At 45.8% G+C, this 16,001-nt stretch overlaps 1 long non-coding RNA gene across 1 annotated transcript; it reads right to left on the reverse strand.

Moving 5' to 3' along the window:
• Window positions 1-1,147: 1,147 nt before the first annotated feature.
• LOC116585955 lies at window positions 1,148-8,592 on the reverse strand. The gene is made up of 4 exons (XR_004283817.1): window positions 7,731-8,592; window positions 3,950-4,048; window positions 2,203-2,283; window positions 1,148-1,917 (listed from the first exon to the last, which is right to left on the reverse strand). It is a non-coding gene; the product is annotated as an uncharacterized LOC116585955 (long non-coding RNA).
• Between the last annotated feature and the right edge of the window lie 7,409 nt (window positions 8,593-16,001).

Raw genomic sequence — 16,001 nt, forward strand, 5'->3', positions numbered from 1 at the left:
CCCGGTGTTCATTGCCTTTGCAGCCAGCAATCCCCACGGTTGCAGCAAGAAGACCTGGGCTTCAGTCTTACTGGATCAGCTCAGGAGATGTGATTCCGCTCTGAGCCAATTGTTGTGACATAGAGAAAGAATACGCCGACTGCCCATGTTGGGATTACATGCTGACCCCCGATACAGGGAGTGGAGTGGAGTCAGCTTGCGGTAAGAATCAGAGAGAGAATAATTCTCCTCCGAAAACTGGAGAAGCAGCTGTCAGAAGCAGGTGCATGGGTGCTGAGCAGGCATGGGGTGGTGGGAGGGAGGTATCCATAAGGCAGGCCTGTGTGGACCATGGTAAGGATTTGGGATTTTATGCCAAAGTGTACTGGGAAGCCATCCAAGGGTTCTAAGGAGGCGTGAGGTGGGGAAGGGGAGCAGCAACCAGCTGGCATTTGATCTGAGAACATTCAGAAGGGTTACTTTGACCACTGAGTAGAGAAAGGATTTCAAGTATCTAAGCCTGGAGAGATAGAGCTCAGGGAACTATTACAGAATGGCAGGCTAGAGAGGTTGGGGCCTTGAACTTGGGGACGTGGGTGACAGCGCGAAGAGGCAGAGAGACATGAACCGGTCCGTGATGCTCTTGTGAGCGAGGGGATGTTCTTGCCGATGGAGTGGAGGGAGGGCAATCAACGAGAGAAGCCGAGCACGGTTCCCAGGGTTGGGCTCGAGCATCTGGGTGAATCATGATGCCATTTACCAAGAGGGGAGAAAGGCAGGGGAGGTGGGAGGACGGGGACAAGTCACGACAGTAAAAACCAAGAAGTCCGCTGTGGGTGTGTTCGGTTTGAAATTCCAGTGGGATTATCCGGTGGAGACGCTGAGTAGGTGGTTGGGTGAACGGGTCTGGAATGTGGAAGAAAGGTCTGCGCCTGACTCCTAAAAGCTGGGATCATCTGCACACAGGTGTTATGAAAATGTGAAAGGCTAAATGAGATCACTTTGTCTGAGCCTTGAACACCATGGATCTGAGCTGAGTCCACTTACAGTTGGACCGGGGAGGGGATAAATATGGAACGGTACTGTGAATGTAGTTCCTCCTTCTTATGAGTCTCTTAATAACATTGTCTTTTCTCTAGCTTGAGTGTAAGAATATAGTATACAATACATAGAACACACAAAATATGTGTTCATCGACAGTCTACGTGATCAGTAAGGCTTCTGGTCAACAACGGTAGGCTTTTAGCAGTTACACTGTGGGGAGTCAAAAGTTATACATGAATTTTCAACTACACAGGGTGGGCTGTGCCCTTAATGGCCACGGTGATGGAGGAGGAGGCTTTTGTACTAGTTCCCTAACAAGATTTCCACTCAGTTCAAATGGTTTACTTAGGTTCTAGGCAAATGTGGGCTCTCGCACTCCTGGATGTGTGTGTGTGTGTGTGTGTGTGTGTGCGCCATTCCATCTATTTGCAGTGAATTCCTCTCACTCCTCTGTGCTCCCGGAGACTCACGCCATAACAATCAGCTTAAATATACCCTGTCCAGCAATCCTGGGAGCTCCAAGTTTTAGCTTATTAGCTCTATTGCAAATGTCAATAGAGCTATAACCTTCATTTTTCCTATAACCTTCGTTTTTCATTCACCAGACATTTGGCATTTACAAAACACTGTCTCATGTCCTGTGTACATCTTATATTTCCCCTAAATAGATTATAAGCCCTTAGAAGTCAGTCTTCAAGCCTTTGCACTCCCCAAACCAGGCAAGCTGCCCCAAAAAGAGTTAAGAAAAAGAAAAAACAACACCAAGGTCTGTCGATCAGAGACAACATCCGCTCATACTTGCTTGCGATGTTTTCGTTCTGGTGTCTGGGAATTCATCTCCGACTCGCACACTTGGTGAGGCAGGGGCTCAGGGAGGGCGTCCCAATCAACCTCCTGAGAATGAGGTAGGGATTGTTCAGTATTTAAAAAATACTTATGGCAAATAAATGCTTGTGGCAAATAAAGAGAATATGACTCAATCCCATACTGGAAAGAACCAGATGAAAGCAGTTCCCCATCGAGGAGAACCAAAGAATTCAAATGAATGCCTACGAACCACTTCAGCTATTTCTGCAGCTATCCCTGAATAATACTCCGCTCAAATGGAACACATCTCAGTGTGTTTGTGCCCATTTAACACTCCCTCTTCCTTTCCCAGCCCGGGGTTCCATAACTTACAGCTCAGAGTCATCCCATCATGTTTGCAGGTGGTCAACCTGGATTTCCAAGCTCCAGAGGGCTCCATCAGCACTGGGGGATCTGGAAAGCCCTTCACTGTCATTTCTTTTCTGTTGTACGGCACAAGACCTCCCCGTCCCACCTCCTCTGCAGACAACCCTTCCATTCTCTACTTGGACTTGGATCAAGTCTCAACCTGGATCCCAACAGTTTGCCGCTCTTCTAGGCTCCCTCCATCCGGGCTCTCTTTGGTCTGCTGCCCACAATGGAGTTTTCCCATTAGGCAAATCACCCCTCAACCCCAAATTTCTCTTAAAGCCACAGCCAACACACCCTCAAGTGGGCGAACTCCAATGGCCGGGACAGTATTGAACGAAATGAAGCAAGTCTGATTCAGTTCTCTAAAGCTGACTTGCTGCTGATTGAGTTCTGTTTTCCAGAGGTCAGAGTACTTTCCCTTTCTGATTCACAGTTCACTTCAAAACTAGTATAACCTGAGTCTGCTATTTGAACATGACCCTTCATTTGCCTCTGCAACCTCCGGCTGCACTTGGGTCCTAGGGCTCAGCCTGCAGACATCGTGAGCTGGACAAAGACCCATCCTGGAATAGGAGTCTTGGGCCAACCATTTAAAATGACAGCATGGGGGAACCTGGGCGGCTCAGTGGGTTAAAGTCTCTGCCTTCAGCTCAGGTCATGATCTCAGGGTCCTGGGATCGAGCCCCCGTCGGGCTCTCTGCTCTCTGCTCCTCTCTCTCTGCCTACTTGTGATCTCTCTCTCTGTCAAATAAATAAAAGCTTTAAAAAATAAATAAATAAAATAAAATGACAGCAGGATCACCTGCTAGCTAGACAGAGCCTATTTTCTTAAGTGAAAATGAAGGTGAAAAACACTTGGAAGTATGGTCATGATGATTAAATAAGGTAACATGAGGGAAATGCCTGGAATCTAATCTTGCATCTAAGTAGAGGTTCAGCCACTGTATGAAATGGCCACATTGGCATAGGACAGAAAAATGGGCAAATATTGACAATGTCCTATGGTTCAGCCTGCCATTAGCCTGCTATTCAAGCATTAAGGACACTCGTGTCCAACTGGCTGGAGTCCTGGGTACAGATGAGGAGGCATTTTTGGGTTGGTACCTCAGACTTGACTTTAATTCAAATCACCAAAGAATCGAGGAATGCCAGCATCCTGCTAAGTTCTTTCTATGCTGGAAGATTTTCTTGACTCTGAGCTGCTTAAGCAAAGCTCATTTAAGAGCTAGGACAGCAAGGTGGTCTGGGGAGGGATTTCCTGAGCTCTGCTGCTCGCCAGCTTCTTGACCTTGAGCAAGTTTGTTGGATAGTCTGAGTCTCAGTTTTCTCCTTCAGGACATAGGCTAATACAGGGTTGCTATGATGACGACTAAGTAAAGGAAGTTAATATACGTAAAATCCTTAGAACCCTGAAGTGTTGATTGTCATTAACTTGATTTAAAATAGGTGGTGTGGGGAGGTGGGGAATGCTTGGGTGGCTCAGTCAGTTGAGGGTCCGACTCTTGGTTTTGACTCAGTTCATGATCTCAGGGTCGTGAGATCGAACCCCACATGAGGCTCCACACCCGGCGTGGAGCCTGCTTAGAATTCTCCCTCCCTCTCCCTGTGCTCTTCCCTCCCCCTTCTCTCTCTCTCAAACTAAACTAAACTTCCCAGCCCCAGGCACTAAGCTCATACTCCCTGAGCAGATGGGCTCCAATGGCTGTACCTTGAATACAGACCCATGTTCTCAGGCTAGTCCAGGATCTCAGGCAATGACTCGGTTGTTCATGCTCTGTGGAGTCCCAAAGCGGCAGCTGGGCAGTCCCTTGGAGGCACGAAGGGGGCAAAAGGAAAGGACTTCACCAGTTTGTGCCAGAACAGATTGGGTGTCTCACACACGTCATCGGCATACCTATGTCCCTTCTCTCTGTAACCCTAATGACAGGGGAGACTGCCCATCACCTCTTGGGTTGCCATTTATAACCCACTTGTGCGTGTGCAAAACAAGGGATAAAGCCTGCCTTATATGGAGGTTTTGAGGTATGTCTCCTATTCAAATATAATATATTTATATAATTGAAATTGTGTGTGTGTATGTTGTTTCCATACAACTATTTTAGTTGACCTCCATGGGAGGGTTGGTTTAGCCTGCAATTAAGAGAATTAAAAGTCCTCCAGTTGCTTTTTAAAAGGAGAATAAGAGCAGCTGTGTGTGTGCATGTGTGTGTCCTTGTGTGTGTGTGTGTGTGTGTATGCATGTGTGCATACAGGTACAAAGATTTGCTTAGCAAGTACTCTTGGCAAGTAGTGCCCTCATCTTATTACAGACAGATCTGCACAGAGTAGTTAAAAATCTCAAGAGAGTCTCTGAAGGCACTTCTTTTCTCGTTGGACCTCTGAAGAAAAGATAGAGACATAGAGAGAGAAATAGAAGATCTGGACCCGAGCTGGCTCAGTCTTGTTCTGGGCTTTTCCCTCATGCAAAGGATAGTCCTCTCTCATTTCCAAGCAGGGGAGATTTTAACGCTAGGGGTCCAAGCTCCTGTTCTGTTGCCAAGAGTTTTGGGGGTTCTGAGCTGTTGGAAGGAGGAAGGAGTGGGTGTTTCTCTAAGTGGAGCAGGTTTGATGAAGGACCAGGGAATCTGGAGTCCTCACCACTGTCTGGAAGATAGAAGGACCCTGGGCCACGTGTTGTTAGTGGGTGGTCCCTCCGTGGTGGCGGGTCCCGTGACAGACACAGGAATGTGATGCTGGAACGACTTCCAAGGGCCTTTGGGTACTGGGGACAGATGATGCTTGCTCCCAAGAGACACTGTATTGGCAGCTTTGACCTTCTGGCTCTCTAGCCAGTGAGTCTAATTTGTCTGTGATGACCAGAGAAGGCCCTCAGGGTATAAAATGATGTAGCTCATCTTGACTCTCTCAAATCCCTTAGAACTTCCTTTTTATCTTCTTGTTGCCCACAATGTGGAGTAGGTGGTGTGTGTGTGTGTGTGTGTGTGTGTGTGTGTGTGTGTGTGTTTCTTCATTCTGCAACTGTAAGAAATTGTATGCTTTCCTTTTTTTGGCTCCTTCCCTCGATTCTCTCCTGTTCTTTTTTTGTGAAACTCTTCCTAGGAAGGCTGTTGGGGTGGCTGGATCTGCTTTCCACATCCCTTTGCCCTTCCCCTCATGTTTTTTCTCTTTGTCCTTTTATGTTACGTTCTGGGTCAACCTTTCAGGTCAACCTGCAAGCTCACAAATTTGTTTTTCCTTTGTGCCACAAGGGCTCTTCATCAGAGGAATACTTTCAGTGACAAACCGAATGGGAAGAAAACAGTGAAACCTCCCGGAAGCTCACAGTCATCGAAACAAATGGAGAGATTTACCACGTTCTCGAATAGGAAGAATCAGTAACATAGAACTGACAATTCTCCACCCAGACATCTAAAGCAATCCTGGTAAATCCTGGTAAAAACTTAAGAACTTTGTTTTTAATGAACAAGCCATCTAAAGTTAATTGGGATACGTTTTGAGTAGGAGGATTTTTGTTTCTCGCATCTCCTGCTCGAGATGCCACTAATTTGATAGTAAAGGAACTACAACAACAAAAAGAAGGTAGAAACCTATAAAAGACAAAGATGGAAGCCAACCAGAGAACAGAATCTTGGAAGATAGAACCAGATGAGGGAGAGGTGAGTGACTTTAGCATGGCAGAGGAAGCCACGAGCCAAGTCATCCACAAGGAAAACCCGAGATGTTCATCTTTGGAGAGAGCAGGATCGGTGAAGCGCTGGGCTGACGTCAAGGGCTAAACTGGGCATTGTTGAAACCGTGTCTATGGAGTAGCCATATCTTCCGCTCACCTCAGGCAGTCAGGCTGCTCATCTCCCAGACTGCTGATTCAAGAGTTATTTTCTGTTTAATTTAATGGGAAAGGCTGAGACTCAGGCTTACCAGATGGAGGCAGCAGAGGGGGAGACACATGGAATCCTGAAAAGACATGGCTGCACTACACAGTTACCTCCCGCCAAATGACCCTCCATATGCTGACAGGCGCATAAAGAATCTCAGAAGATTCTTTCTTCCACAAACTAAATGGCTCTAAAGACAAAGCTTCCAGCTCTCTGTTCCCTCCTTCCCTCCCTCTCTCCCTCCCCACTTCCTTTCTTCTTCTGTCTTTCTTTCCTTCCTTCTTCCTTTCCTTTTCTTTCTTTCTTCCTTTCTTCCTCCCTTCCTTTCTCTTTATTCCTTTTTCTTTTCTTTCCTTCCTTCCTTCCTTCCTTTTATCTTCCTTCCTTCCTTCCTCTTATGAACTCTCTTATCAGTTGCCCCTAAATGGAGGCACAGGCCAACAGGTCCTGCCCACCCACTCAGGGCCTCCAAACAGTATTTTAGAGGCTCTTACATATGATCAGGCGCCAACTCTCCCAGACAATGGACGAGAACCTCTAGCATGAAAGAGAAAGACCACCCGAGCATAAAGGGGGAAAAAATCTCAAGGAAACAAGTGGAAGAGGATGTAAGATTTAAAATTCTACAACGCTGGGGAAAAAAGTAAAGAAATTATATCCCAATACCTAGAAATAGAGGTTATATAAAAGGATAACTAACACAAAGAACAAGAAATAAACATTTCTCCTGGAAATAAACATTTAATTGAAATACAATATTCAGTAGGGAAGTTGGAGAATAAACATAAGGAAATCTTCCAAAAATGAGCACAAAAAGACATAGCACGAGAAATTAGGGAAGAAAAGATAAGTGATGTCGAGGATGAATCCAACAGGCTCGCCATCCAACCAAATGATTTCTTGAAAAAGAGAAAATACAGAGGTGGGAAACATGAAAGGTTTGTGGCAATACAATTTCTAGCACTGAAAATAAAAATCTCCAGATTTCAAGTGTCTCTTCTATGCCCAAGAAAATGGACAAAATAAGACTGATACCAAAGTACATAAGTTCTGAGATGTCAGATTTCTGGGGGAAAACGGAAGATCCTAATGGTTCCCCAAAAAAAAAAAAATAATAATAAGAAAGAAAAAGAAACTCATTTCCCAGGAAAACAGATATGAAGTAGGACTAGTGTTATCCATAGCTACAATGAATGCTACAGATCGATAAGGCGGCACCTTCAAATATTTAAAGGAAAATTAAGTTTCAAGCTAGATTTCAAATCCTAGCCAAATTATCACCTCAGGGAGTAAATGAAAGAGACATTTTCACAAGGGTGAGAACTCCAAAATACTCCTCTGTTCTTTCTAAAAAGCTACTGGAGGACTTTCAATTCTCTTACTTGCAGGCTAAACCAACCTTCCCATTGAGGTCAACTGAAAGAGCTGTATGGAAAAAAAAATACACACACACACACACACACACACACACGTAATTTATATATATACAAATTTAATTATTTAAGTATATTATATATCTGTAATTATTTCATAATCAATATATTTTCATTTATAAATATTAAATATATTACTTAATTATTTTACTATATGATATTAAAATATATAATTATATACCTTTTGTAAATATACATAAATACATTTTTTTTTTCTTCCTGGAAGCACCAAAAAGCTGATCAGATCGTGCCGGATTACGATGCCAACATTTCGGAGAATCCGGGAAGCAAGCTCCCAAAGCTGGTTTTGCTCTGCTCGAGAAGCCACGGCCACGGCCGCAGCTTGGAGCTGTGGTATTTGGCAGCCTGTCTGGGCCAAAGAGATAAAAGGGCCGGCCGGGTGGAGAGCCTGATAAACACCCGCACGTTAAGTGCAGGTGCTTAAGGACTTTGCTCTCAGGGCAGAGCTTCCCAAATATGTCTGTCTGCCCATTAGAATCTCCGGGGAGCTTTTAAAAATTCCCAACTGCAGGCAGCACCACAGACTAATGAAGTCCCCATCCCTGGGGGCGGGACACAGGTGGAGGTCGATTGGGAGGCTCCCCAGGTGATGCTAACACGCAGGGGAGTCTGGGAGCCTCCGGTGTGTGAGACAGCTTGCACGAGGGGGACTCTGGGAGCCTCAAGTCTGGAACTTCAGTTCCTGTGGTCCCAGACTGTCAGAAACAAGTAAATATTATTTCTACCAAAAAAAAAAAAAAAGTTTGAACGCATTGTCAAGTGTTAAGTTCTCTGTAAGTGAGAAGTGGTTGTGGGAAATGATGACAAAAACAAACCCACAAAGACGTATGGACTTAGGATGGTGAAAGTATTGGGCGCAGACTCCTAAACCATGTTTCCTGTCTGAAAAGAGAAAAACGTAGAGCTTGGAAATTTCAGCTGGGAAGTGGGAACCCAGAAAAGGTGACTTTGATTTGAAAGAGTATCAAGTAGAAAGTCTAAAACTAAAAATATATATATATACAGTAACTATGATGGAGAATCCAACACATAGTTTAACAGTCGAGCAGAGATAGCCAAAGATTCGACCAGGGAACTTGGAATATAAATCAGGAGAAAATATTCAGAATGCATTAGAGAAAGGCCAAAAGGATGAAAGAGGAAACAGAAGAGAGGATAAAGAACATCAAGTAAGCTTTGGCAAACTTTTGCTTTAAAGGTCAGAGAGTAAATGCTTTAGGCTGTGCAGGTCATACTGTGTCAGTTATTACTACTCAGACCTGCCACTGTAGCTTTAAAAAGGAAAAAGGAAAAAAACAAAAAACCAAAACAAAACAAAAATCCAGAGACAAGAAGCAAACAAATAAGCATGACTATATTCAAAACTTTGTTTATAAAAATAGATGGCTAACCCAGAACCTATCGTTTGTCATTGCATAAAAAGATCTAGCATGTATATTACATCTTGGAGGCATATGTCTCCAATTAGATCCCAGAGGACAGTAGCAAGGAATAAGGTAAAAGCAGTAACTGGGGCACCTGGGTGGCTCAGTGGGTTAAAGCCTCTGCCTTCGGCTCAGGTCATGATCCCAGGGTCCTGGGATCAAGCCCTGCCTGCTTCTTCCTCTCTGCCGGCCTCTCTGCCTACTTGTGATCTCTGTCTGTCAAATAATAAATAAAATCTTTTTTTAAAAAAAGTTAAAAGCAGTAACTGAAGAAAAAAATCACTAATAATGTTCAGGAATTGATGAAAGACAAGGTCAAGTGTAAATTCTGTATGAGTGAGAACTTGTGGCATTAATCAATTCACAAGTCTGGGAGTCCAAGAAATCCCTAGGACAAATTGAAAGGAATCCATACTTCCTTTGGTTTGCAAGAAAAGCAAAGAGAAAGAGAACATCTTAAAAGAAGCTAAAGAAAAAGATTGCTTTCAGGCAAGTGACAGAGTGACTGCTGACTTCTCAGTATCAGAAAATGAAATAAAAAGCCAGAACATAGGGGAATGTTATTTTCAATATATTGAAAGAAAATAACCACCTACCTAGAAGTCGAAACTCAGCAAAATTATACCTCAGAAATGAAGAAAACATAAAGACATTATTGGACAGGTAAAAGCATTGGGAAGTTTGCCTTCTGTAGATTTGCACTAAAGTATATTCTAGACAAAGCACATCAGACATAAGGAAGTTAAAAGTATTTGCCCAGTCATAATGTAAACGTGAACCATGTATTTAGCCCAAATCCAGGATATACTGCATTGAAGAGGGAGTGGAGTGAGATGTCAGAGAAAGAAACACATATTAATAGAAGCCAGTAAATGATGTGTAAAAGTGATAAATCAAATGATTAGCAGTATAATCACTTTAAATTAGAAATGTAAAGGTTAATGCCAGAGCTATCAGCTTAAAAGAAGTAAAAGTGATTACGTCTGAGAAGAAATGAAGAGTATCAGGACAAGTGTTATTTATCATTATAAGCCAGCCTCCTTATTTATTTTGTTTTTAAATTATATACATGCATTATTTTGTTTAAATTTAAACTTAAAAGTGAAAAATAAAATCAGAAAATAGAAGCCATGAAAGGGACTTTTTTCTACCAGACATAAAAAGTAAAATAGAAATTAAAACGATAAATTACTTTATGCAGGACGAGCCATACAGCTATCTGACTACATCATAAATCATATAAGTTAGCTAATAATTGGCACAGAAATAAACAAATAGATCAACGAAACAGAATCTCAAGTCTGGAACTCGAGAGCACAAAATTCACATTCATACGGGAATTCAGTACCCGATAAAAGCAGCATTTTAAATCAATAGGGAAGGAGAGTTTTTGGTGACTGGGTGAGACATCTGTCAATTCATTTAGAAAATCAATGGTAGCTGGGGCACCTGGGTGGCTCAGTGGGTTAAAGCCTCTGCCTTTGGCTCAGGTCATGATCTCAGGGTCCTGGGATCGAGTCCCGCATCGGGCTCTCTGCTCAGCAGGGAGCTTGCTTCCTCCTCTCTCTCTCTGCCTGCCTCTCTGCCTACTTGTGATCTCTCTCTGTCAAACAAATAAATAAAATCTTAAAAAAAAAAATCAGTGGTAGGGGTGCCGGGGTGGCTCAGTCAGTTAAGCCTCTGCCTTTTGTCTCAGGTCGTGACTCCCGAGTGCCCCATCCTGTTCTAGCCTCAGGCTCCCTCCTGACCAGGAAGTCGGCTTCTCCCTCTCCTTTTGCCCCTCCCCTGACTCACTGCACAGGCACATTCTCTCTCTCTCTCTCTCTCTCAAATAAACAAATAAAATTAAAAAAAAAAAAGAAAGAAAGAAAATCAATGTTAGACCCCGTCTCATACCCCACAAAGAAATAAATCTCGGATTAAAAAGCGAAATGCCGGGGTGCCTGGGTGGCTCAGTGGGTTAAAGCCTCTGCCTTCGGCTCGGGTCATGGTCCCAGGGTGCTGGGATCGAGCCCCACATTGGGCTTTCTGCTCCTCAGGGAGCCTGCTTCCTCCTCTCTCTCTGCCTGCCTCTCTGCCTCCTTGTGATCTCTGTCTGTCAAATAAATAAGTAAAATCTTTAAAAAAAAAAAAAAAAGTGAAATGCCAATAACAAAATTCTAAAACGTGAATGAGATATTTTCTCATTCTGAGCAGGGCATAGGTCTATGCAACAATTTTTACATGAAAAAGGAACATGGTATAATTAGGATGGTTATGGTTTTTTTGGTTTTTTGGTTTCCTTTTTAGAGAAGGAGGTGAGGGAGGAGGGGAGAGGGAGAGAGAGAATCTGAAGCAGACTCCACACTCAGCACCGAACCTGAGTTGGGGCCTAATCTCACAACCCGGAGACCATGACCTGAGCCGAAACTGAGAGTCGGTGGTCCAACCCACTGAGCCACCCAGGTGCCCCCATTCTGCATTGATTGTTGTTGTTGTTTTTAAAGTAGATATACATGTGAGTGAGTTTGTGTTTGTGTGAATGTCGATATAGATGAGTGTGTGTTTGTGTGTGTGTGGATGAGAGTCTAAGAGTCTAAGAGTATGAGTGACTGTGTGTGAGTGTGTGTGGGTGTGTGAGTGTGTTAAGAACAGTGACTAGATTTGGGTGGTGGTGATAACAGGGGAGTTTATAGTTCTCAAAACCGTGGCCAAGTTGGGATGATTATTATTTTCATTTTCTCCTCTTATCATTTGTCCAATAAAAAATGATAAAAGAAAAAAATTTTAAATATTTCGAAGTTTTCATCCTAACCTTTGAATCTCTCTGTCTGCTACCTAGCAGGGAATTTATAAAATCTGTGCTCTTTTGTTAAGGCTGGAAGCCCGTCTATCTGCTTCAACTTCTCTGATCTTTATTATTCTTTTTTTTTGGTAACCCTTTTATTCAGCCTTTGTAAATAGGAGATGTTCCCGTTAAGCACCATTTCTTGAACTATTATAACTTGCAGGACATAGGGCTACATGTATCATGTAATTTCTCCTCACACAGGGTAATTTTCTAAGTCAAACTGCAAGCCAAATTAAAAGAGGGAAATGTTCCTTCTAGATCATGATAGTAAATACCTTCAGAACTGCAAAGCAATCATGACAACGCTTTAAATGGACTCCTGTATAGCAGGGAAACTGAAAATACTGGGATGGCACGAAAAGCACCCCTGTGTGCCATCAGTTGTAAGAATTGCGAAGGAAAAAGATGCACTGGCCACAGTTTTTCTGGAAGCATTCAATTAAAAATAAATCCTGTTTGCCCTAGTCGTTTCTAAAGCCGCAACAGTGAGGTCGTTGTTACCTCTCCGTAGCTCAGAGAGTAGATCGACAAAGCCAAACTGAAAGCAACAGAAAAAAAAAAAAATGAAAATAGAGGTTTTATATTATCTTGGAGAACTGGCATGAACATCTGAGACCTTGAGGAACACGGGAGCTCTACCTCCACCTCTGTTCCGCACCTCCGCTCTTTGCCATCTCTTGCCAGCATTTATTCCAAGACATCCTGGAGGCCGGCTTTTTGCCAGGCACGGTGTCAGGCACCCAGGATGTGACAACCTCAAGTTGCTGGTAGCAGAGGGAGTGGAAGAGTTGGGTAAGTGGCGGGCAATTGCAACTCAGAACTCAACGGCCAGCTTGGAGGTGTGCGCAGAGAGCAGGGGCGCTGGGATCTCCAGCTGCTTCCCCAAAACCTGCCAGTGTGTCCGCAGGCGTGAGAAGCCACACAAGGAGAACAGCAGCAGAATCTAAAAGCATCTTCACTTGTTTTTTGTTTTTGTTTTCTTTTTAGTATTTACGGATGTATTTATTTGACAGAGAGCACAAGTAGGCAGAGCGAGAGGGAAAGGGAGAAGCAGGCTCCCCACTGAGCAGAGAGCCCAATGCGGGGCTCCATCCCAGGACCCTGGGATCATGACCTGAGCCGAAGGGAGCCGCTTAACCCACTGAGCCACCCAGGTGCCCCCAGGCATCCTCACTTTTGACTGCAAAGTGAATACCCCGTTAAGATCACTCAGACAGGAAAGAGTGCAGGTGGGCTTGGGCAGGTGAGTCAAGCAGCCGATTCACGATTCAGAGATGGTAGGAAGGCCTTAGCGGGCAGGCTGGCTCTGCCCCGTCCCTGGCTCCGACCCCGCCCCTCCAGGTTCCTCCCCTGGCCCCAGCTCTCTGCCCCTGCCTGGTGATTACCACATTCTGCAATGGGCCTCCTGCCACCGCCTTCGGGGAGGCTGTGGTAGCACTGTGCACAGCTGAGCTCTGCTGGAGACACCCCCGCACGCCACCCCCCTACTGCTCCTACCCCTCAGCCCTCAAGGGAGGAGGACACTTCTTTCCCTCCGGTCTTTTCTTTGCTCACCCGTCCCTTCCCTTCGTTCTCCACACACAAATATCCAGGCAGGAGCATTTCAGGAATCTGCACCCAACATTCAGAGATGACAGATTGGAAGCACAATCCAGTGAACTGATTCCAGGAAGTGCCAGGACCCAGATCCACTCACAGGGTCGCTGCCGTCCCTCTCCCTCTTGATGCCTCGCCTGCTGCCTTCAAGGCAGGGCAAGCCTCTCCTGCCTCAGAGCCCCAGAGGCAGCATCTTCGCTTATTTCTCTCAAGTACCCTAAAAGGGAATGGCTTTCAGTTCCTGGCTCACACCCGGTGCACCCCTGTAATTATTAATAGTCCCCCTTTCGGTCCCCAAACAGACCTACTGTGGCTGTTCAGTTCCATGGTCACCTTGCCTGGGAATAAACAGCCAGCTTTAGGACTGACAGTGAGAATACCCACTCCTTATGGTGCAAATCCTACTCCCGGCCCCGGAGAACCCAATAATACTCAGCCTCCAATTGTCTGAAAGCAGTAATTCTACCAAAGTCTAGCTCATTCTGTCTTGAGATCACGTGTGGGACATAGGGCCATCCAATCCAGGGTGCACTGTGAGAGAAATACTGTCTCTTTTCGGCAAGAGGCCAGCCCAAGGCTAATTAGCAGTCCAAATGAAGTTCAAGTGTAGGCTTGTTACTTGCCATTCACACCAGCCACTCGTCCACGGGATAGCTCATCCAGCCCCGTTCCCCTTCGATGTTAGGAGCCCCCCGTGTTAGAGGACTGAGCAACTTTAAAATATATGCAAGCAACTAAATTTGTGAAGGAACCTCAGACATCGCTACCACCTTTATTGGGGGTTTGTTTATAAATGCCAGCTCACAAGTCGCGAGCCCTCTGACTGTAACACTGGGCCGCACACGGCCCTATCCCAGAGGCTATCCGATAAGCAAGCGTAGGCTACTTGCATGGAAGCAATACATGTCAGATTAGAGAGGAAATTGGTCTTTCACACCCCGTTCCCTCCCCGCTTCCCTCCACTCCCCCCTCCCAGGTCACCCTCAAACCTGATCAGCCTGAATTAGGACGAGAAGGGTGGGGGTTGCATAAGCAGACCCAGGTCCTCAGTCATTCTGGGCTCTATGTGACGTGCTGTTCCCCTGCTCCGCTACTCATCTCAATGCAGTTATGGATCTCGCGCCTGCTTTCTGCGCCTCCGGGCCCGCGAGCTGGCTATTGCATAGGAAACATCGATTCTGTCTGGGCTGCCCGCGAACCTCGCGGGCTGCAAGAGGCTAAGTGTTCAAGACAGCCCGGCATTCAGCTCCTGCCAGATTTGCAAGCTGCGAGGCTGGCCTCGCGTGGCACACAGCTATCCCGTGGGCGTGAGACACTCCAGCTTTGCCATATGTCTGCGTCTATATGGAGTGTCTCAGTTTCTAAATTGAGGCAGAAAATGTAGACCTGAGTTCTAATTCTAAGTTTTTCTTCTAAGGAGCTCACATCCACTCCAGGGGCTGGGGGGTGGGGGAGGCTGGGAACCCTCCGCTGGGAAGCACACAGGTGGGGCTAGAAAGCCGCCCACCTCCCTTCTGCTCTGACCTTCTGTGGGGCCATACCTCCGGTGTGAGTTGCCAGCTGGTGGTTAGACCTCAACAAATATTCTCTGGGCCTCAGTTTCCCCATTTGCAAAAGCAGTACGGTGGCACCCATGCCATAAGCGCCTCTCGAGGAGGCTGTAGGCTCTGAGTAGGACAGGGTAGGTGGAAACATGCAGCAAATGACAGCATACAGTAAGAGCTCAATAAATGTGAGTTTGCGGGGCCTCCCGGGTTCTCTGTCTGGGAAAGCTCAGGGAAGCTTGCCTGTCTGTCTTTGTGAAAATTTAAATGAGCTCTGGAATGAGATGCAAAGCACTGGGGATTAAGAAAAGCACAAGCAAACAGCAGGAATAATGATCGCAGGGAAGTGGGGGAGAGTTGAAGACATAGCGGGTAGCGGGTTTGACGAGCCTGGTTAATTTATTAACCCAACTAAAAGCATACGATGAGACGTCTGCTGCAACCCCTGAACTCATCTCCGCTCGCACTGAGAGGGAAGGCAGAGGAGGACTTTCAGGGGGCTCCAGGGCTCCCTGGACCCCGAACCAGGGCAAAGGGGGGAAGCGTGCAGGGGGAGGGGGAGGGGAGAGAGTGGCTGTTGGGGGGCGGGGAGCCGTCAAAGCCAAGGGAGCAGCTGGGAACAGAGGCGGTGAGCTGGAGCAGAGGACTTATTTTCAGAGCGGCTCACTGGGGCTCACAAAGCACACTGGCTCTTTCTGGCATGAGGGGGCCGAGCTGGAGGGAACTTTGCTTCGCCCCTTATGAAAAAGGGTGAGATTTTTGCCTAGGAGGGAAATCACTGCAATAAACAGTGCATCTGTTTCTGGTTACGCTGAAAGCTCAGACTGAGGCAGAAGGCCTTTTCCGGGTTGGCGGTGGGGGGGCACCCAGAGGGAAGCCTGAGCCATGGGCTGGTCAGAGAGATAAAGCTCTGGCCAGGAAACGGGCCTTTGCTACTGGTTGCTGTCTCTCTCCTTTGATTATGAAAAATCTCCAACACACGGCACAGTTGAAAGCACCAGACACCTGGATTCCTTCGTGCTCCTTCGACTACTCTT

Source organism: Mustela erminea, chromosome 3 (genome assembly GCF_009829155.1).
Source record: "Mustela erminea isolate mMusErm1 chromosome 3, mMusErm1.Pri, whole genome shotgun sequence".
Lineage (NCBI taxonomy): Eukaryota > Metazoa > Chordata > Mammalia > Carnivora > Mustelidae > Mustela > Mustela erminea.